The following is a 7,372-nucleotide window of genomic DNA, read 5'->3' as shown; positions in this document are numbered from 1 at the left end:
GTATCATATAGAGGTCAAATACCTCGCGATGTAATCAACTATTGTGAATCGTTTATAATGTATATGAACGGATCCTTTCAGTTGGTATCAGAGCGGTGGTCTTAGCGAACCAGGTCTTGCATTAGTGTGTCTAACTGATAATTGTTAAGATGCATCAGTGAGTCTGGACTTCGACCGTGTCTGCATGTCAAAAGTTTTGCTTATCATTTTTAGTCTGAAATCATCTACTTACCACCCTTAGGAAATTACCTGCTTATCATTCTTAAGTCTAGACGCGTTTTCCAACATTTATTGCATAATAGTGTATAGACGAATTCTTATCTTAGCATATCTGTTACTGTGAACTTTGACTGACATCTTTCAAAGATTCCTCCGTAATTTATGGGATTTTGGTATTATATATACATATGTAAATTATGTATCGAAGAATACCAAATCTAAATTCTACAATCTATTTCATACAAAAAAATTCTTTCCCTGATCATACAAGATGGATCCCTCAACTAGTTTGAGTTCCTCGGATTCCGACAGCTATGCCGATATGGATTTCCACATGAGCTCCGAAAGCAGCGTGACCGGAATGGATCAACCAATTAGCCATCATCTATTCTGGATGAATTGGGGATGGGTTCGTAATCTACTTAACCATTGGAGACAAGAAGAAGGTGATCCCTTTCATCCACCACATTTCCCTCTTGGCAATGAACCTGAAGCACTTACTGGCGAACCTGTCCGAAACACCATTTTCTCTCTCATTTCCAGAGTATCTCGTCATGATTATATACTACACCAAATTCTAGATCTTATTTATCCGCTCGTACGAATCGACAATCACCCCGGTGTAATAGAAGAAGTCAACGAGCTTCGCGCTCGGGTAGTGGCTTTGGAGAATATGGTGCAAAGGTTACAAACACCAGCAGCAGCACCAGCAGCATAACCAGTACCACCATCAACAACATCAACAGTACCATTACCACCACCAACAACAACCGCATCGCAAACCTCAACTTCACAATCTGTCCCACGAGCATCGACGTCATACGCCATGTAGATACCAAGGAATACCACAACGATTAAGTATTGATTCATAACTTCATTGGGGAAACATTCTACGGCGATTATGTAATTTCTAAAGTTTAGAAATTATCTATCCTAGCCTTAACCATAAATCAAATGAGTTTAATTTAATATTAACTCATTAAATCTATATTACATCTGAAGAAATATACACATATATATATTTCCATAAAGACTGTAATAAAATTCTTTTGTACAAAATATTAATTGTGAATTTTTTTTTAACGGGTAGGTAATACCCGAGAGATATATAAATTCACAATTAATATGTTACATTCTTCGAATCTGATTCAGCAAGTCATCCATTATACTCCCTACTTTCACAACAATATACATTCTTTTATAGAAATCAAAACAACCATACTCATTCAAAATCTAATTACATATTCTGATTTTAAAATCTCAGAATTCGATTCAAGATATAACCGAAATCATCACTCTTAGATTCCTACATCTTTCAAAACTATACTTTGACTTCAAAACTGTCCTAGAACCTCATTTCTATTCATGGAACTCACAAAAATATTTGTATCATTCAAAATCTTAGAACATCATATGTATATTAACAATTACAATATGTGTTTAAACATTTCGAAATTCCTAAAAACATGCGAGATGATTATCCAACCACACATTACCCACTGTCATGCACCTGAAAAGCTCTTGAAACCAAAGTTATAGTTTAACATGTATCAATGTCAGATCCTTTGATATTTATTACCAAATATAATTTTTCAATCTCTTTCCAAAATAGACAGTTTTGTCACAGCTCCAGCAAATCACCTTCATTTGTTTATACGAATAAACCCTTCATCATGGTTACCGGGGAACCTTTCATATCTCGTCACATTAGCAGTAAACTTATCAACAACTTCATTAACCTTCGACTTAAGCCTCTCCGAAAATCCACTATACTTATTCATTAAAACCCCATCATGTACTCACCTACATCCTGTAACAATAATTGTCACACTAACTACTGAGAATTAGCAATCAGTATTTTGAATTTCGCGACAATTTTACGTTAAAAGTTATATGTATACATATAACGTCTATTTCCTAGACTTACATACTTCGAATGTGAATTTTCTGAAAAACATCCCAAACTATGAACTAGTTCTCCGAAATTGGAAAAATGCTGATGAAGCAGCAAAAACTGTAAATGACTTTAACAGTCAAAAGTTTGATGATAAAGAATAGTATGGTGGTAAAGCTGAGAAAAAGAGAAGGTTTGAAACTGGAAAATGGATTGAGCAGACCATGAAGGAGGCTGTGGACAAATCACAAAGACTAAACCTGCCTTCAAAGGATCCAAATGTTTCAGTGTCTACTGAAATCATTAGCAAACACCTTACTTCTTATTCTAAACCTTCACAGATAAATCTTCTTCATCATCCATCTATGTTAAGAATTCTAAGATATTATCGTATCTTTTATTATAAATATCTTCGATATTCCTAAAGATATTTTCACAACTATTCTTATCCGAAATCTTTTATCTCTTTGCAATATCTGCGTTACAACATAAAAAGAAACTGTGTTAGTTTCTAAATTCTGAAGAAAAAAAATTCGAATTTAAAATAGGAATGTTTTTAAAGCAGTGTTGGGAACTGAAACATGAGTTAGTATAATATAATGACACTTGATCAACGTGATTATATTACAGTAAGTCATGCTGAGTTTCTAATGGAACGTGATGATTCATAGAACATACCGTCATCATGTACTATTTACACGACTCTTACATTCTACCCAATTTCCAAACATATTAAGAACATATCATCTTGATAGCTCTATATTTTCAGATATTCTGTAAGTTGCTAAATTAAGATCGTGCCATTACGATTTTCTTCTTGGAACATTAACTATGTTCATCCAGAAATTCATATCTACGAATTCTGGACCATTATCCGCTTGACTTAAGGCTGGGAAGAGAAAATGAAAGCATGAAGCTCCGAAATATAATGCAGAATATAAAGCCCGATAACAACCTCGAAATTACAAACCGTGTATATCAATGCGTATAGCAATATAAAGACACGGGAGAATGAAAAACACAATAACCCCAAGGTAATGGTAGAAGAAAATAACTTTCTCCGGTGGTAGATGAAAAAGAAGAATGACAGATATGAAAGTTAAGAGTATATCAAGAATCAATACTGGATGAAGCATATTAACGAATGCTTTAAAGTATGAATTGGGGAGAAAGACTAGAAGGTGTGAGCTGTGGAAATAAAGAAACGAAGGGGGTGGATTTATAGTAAAATATCAGACAGAGAAATCGAGACATATTATCGCATTTAATCAAAGAAGGTCATGATTTTCTTAATCGCCGAAGAACCAAATCTTATTGCAAAGATTTTCTTTAAATCCAATGAATTCTGGAAATCAATCATAACTACGTCATCGGTTAAAATAAATATACGTTTACTCATTTCACTCTCTTGCGATAGCTTCACTTATACTCTTCGCGTAATCAAATTGTTTTATCTATATTACTCAATGATGATAAAACTCTATTTATCAACTCATATTCGTCATGAAAACATTTTTATAGTTAGCCATGACGACCTCGATCAAATTTCGGGACGAAATTTCTTTAACGGGTAGGTACTGTGACGACCCGAAAATTTCCGACCAAATTTAAACTTAACCTTTATATGTTTCCGACACGATAAGCAGAATTTGTAATGTTGAATCTCAAAAAGTTTGGAACTACATTCATGTAATCAATTATCCTTTGACCGTGTTCGACGATTCACGAACAATTATGTGTATATAGATATGTATATATAATATATAATATTAACTGAAAACATTAACAAAGTATTAGATATATGATACTTTACATGAACGTATTTGTTTCGATATATTTATTGACAGAATTAAGAGATAATATCAAATGATTGAATTATCAGATACATTATGATATGATTACGGGCCTATGTTATGAGGTCCACTGTGATTTAAGAAATCTATTCTTTTTGACCACTCATTACTTAACTAGTATGATAAAATAACGATATTTATATTTTATTATCAAATATATATAACGATTTAAATTAATATTATATATATTTATACGAGTAATATACGTACATAGTTTTATACTTTTACTATACTTTAACTTTACCTTTACTTTACTTTTACTTTACTTTAACTTTAATAATTCACTTTAATAATTCATACTTTAATAATTCACTTTAATAATTCATACTTTAATAATTCACTTTAATAATTCATACTTTAATAATTCACTTTAATAATTCAAAAATCTATTATAAATAGAATTCAATAGGTTTTATTATTTCATAGAAACTTGAAAATATATTTCTCTAAACTCTCTCAATCGAATTACACATATATATTTTCTTTGTATTATTTCAAGATATTATTAGTATACATAAAATACTACGACGGAGTTATATTCAGACGATTTTAAAATAAGTTTTCAAACGGGATAGAGCTAAGGAAATTATGGGTTATAGCTATGGAGGTTATGGGTATTGATCGAGGGTATTGTTCGTGAGGTCAACCTAACGTTTATCATTTTCGTTTCGTCTACGTACTTTCCTGCAATATTGAATCTCAATATTGATACGTGAGCACTCATAACTTAACTTTTATATTTCAATAGTGTATCCCTGACTAGTGCTCGAGTATATAGGATTATGCCTGCTTGTACATTCGATATTGTCCTTAGATAGGTTTGTTGAATCCTGAATTAGATACATATGCTACTGAGATAGGGTATATGATATGCATGTCATTTGAAAGCTAGCGAAAAATTAAGAACTTTTCATTTAGATATCGAATGGTTTCGATGAACGGATTAGAAGTTATAGTCAACTGAATTTTAGTATTATTATTAAAATGATTATTATTACTATCGTCGTTATTATTTTAATAGAAATATCATTGTTATTATAAAATATCATTATTACTATTATGTTAGTATTATCATTTTATCATAATAATATTTTTAGTAAATATAAATATTGTTATTTTTTTATAGAATAATAATTATTATTATTACAAAATAATACAACTTTTACTTATTATTATTATGATCAATATTATTTTATCAAATAAATAGGGGATACAAAGATATTTTTCACCACGCGTAATATAATTACATTAATAATACTTACCACTATAGTTTTACGATATTAAGTGAACTTTATAAATTTTACTACTTAAGATATATAAAAGTATATTTTATCATATATAAACATTAATATAAATTTTTATTAATAAATGACTTTTATTATTATAAAATCTAATAAATATATTTAAATATATAAAATGACTATAGTTAAGTTATATAATAAACACGTATAAATTTTAGAAGTCATTTTGGGTTAAGTTGACTTTTGTTAACTTTTGCATATTAGTCTCGAGCATTAGGATTGTGGTACACTATGACTTGACCAAAAATTGTTAGACAAATATTGACCAACATATAAATATATATAATTAATATAGGTTCGTGAATCCGAGGCCAACCTTGCACTTGTTAAATGACGTTATATGTATTTTTACTACGAAATACAGTATGGTGAGTTTCATTTGCTCCCTTTTTATATATATTTTTGGGCTGAGAATACATGCGATGATTTATAAATGTTTTACGAAATAGGCACAAGTACTAAAACTAATTCTATGTGGGTTTAAACCAGAAATATACCCTTAGCTTGGTAACATTAAACTACTTGTCTATGTACGGTAGGCGCGAATCCTAAAGATAGATCTATTGGGTCTGACAAACCCCATCCTGACTATGGGATGCTTTAGTACTTCGAGGTTATTTTAAACACACCTGATCTGGTGTACTTCAGAGGGTAAAATATGAACGTTAAGGCTTGTTACCAGGTGCCTACAACTTATAGAATACTTTTAAACACTTGCGAGTGTACGGATATTTATAGAAACTGAAATCTTGTGGTCTATTACTATTACAAAAATGATTGATTATGATAAACTAATGAACTCACCAACCTTTTGGTTGACACTTTAAAGCATGTTTATTCTCAGGTATTAAATAAATCTTCCGCTGTGCATTAGCTCATTTTAAGGATATTACTTGGAGTCATTCATGACATACTTTGAAAGACGTTGCATTCGAGTCGTTGAGTTCATCAAGATTAATATTAAGTCAATTATAGTTGGATGTAATATGAAATGGTATGCATGCCGTCAATTTTTGATGTAAAGAAAGTTTGTCTTTTAAAAACGAATGCAATGTTTGTAAAACGTATCATATAGAGGTCAAATACCTCGCGATGTAATCAACTATTGTGAATCGTTTATAATGTATATGAACGGATCCTTTCAATAACCACTTGCAGTCCTTGGCAATTTAGTAATGAAATCCACGGTAATGTTTTCCCATTTCCATTCCAGGATTTTGGGTTATTGAAGTAGACCTGATGGTTTCTGATGTTCAGCTTTGACCTTAGAACACGCCAAACATTCTCCTACGTATCTAGTAATATCGGCTTTCATACCCGGCCACCAAAAGTGTTTCTTGAGATCTTTGTACTTCTTCCCTGCTCCGGGATGTATTGAATATCTAGTTTTATGTGCTTCCTTAAGTACCTTTTCTCTCATATCTTCAAACTTTGGTACCCAAATTATTTCAGCCCTATACCGGGTTCCGTCTTCCCGAATATTAAGATGTTTCTCCGATCCTTTGGGTATTTCATTTTTCAACTTTCCTTCTTTTACAACTCCCTACTGCACCTCCTTTATTTGAGTAGTAAGGTTAGTACGAATAATTATATTCATAGCTTTTACCCGCATTGGTTCTCTGTCCTTTCTACTCAAAGCGTCGGCTACCACATTTGCCTTCCCCGGGTGGTAACGAATCTCGAAATTGTAATCATTCAATAACTCAATCCACCTAAGCTGCCTCATGTTCAGTTGTTTCTGATTAAATATATGTTGGAGACTTTTGTGGTCTGTATATATGATACTTTTGACCCCATATAAGTAGTGCCTCCAAGTCTTTAATGCAAAAACAACAGCGCCCAATTCCAAATCGTGAGTCGTATAATTTTGCTCGTGAATCTTCAATTATCTGGACGCATAAGCAATTACCTTCGTTCGTTGCATTAATACACAACTGAGACCTTGCTTTGAGGCATCACAATATATCACAAAATCATCATTCCCTTCAGGCAATGACAATATAGGTGTCGTAGTTAACTTTTTCTTCAACAATTGAAACGCTTTCTCCTGCTCATCCTTCCATTCAAATTTCTTCCCTTTATACGTTAATGCAGTCAAGGGTTTT

The sequence above is a fragment of the Rutidosis leptorrhynchoides genome, chromosome 4 (assembly GCF_046630445.1).
Source record: "Rutidosis leptorrhynchoides isolate AG116_Rl617_1_P2 chromosome 4, CSIRO_AGI_Rlap_v1, whole genome shotgun sequence".
NCBI lineage: Eukaryota > Viridiplantae > Streptophyta > Magnoliopsida > Asterales > Asteraceae > Rutidosis > Rutidosis leptorrhynchoides.
This window is presented reverse-complemented; position numbering follows the sequence as displayed.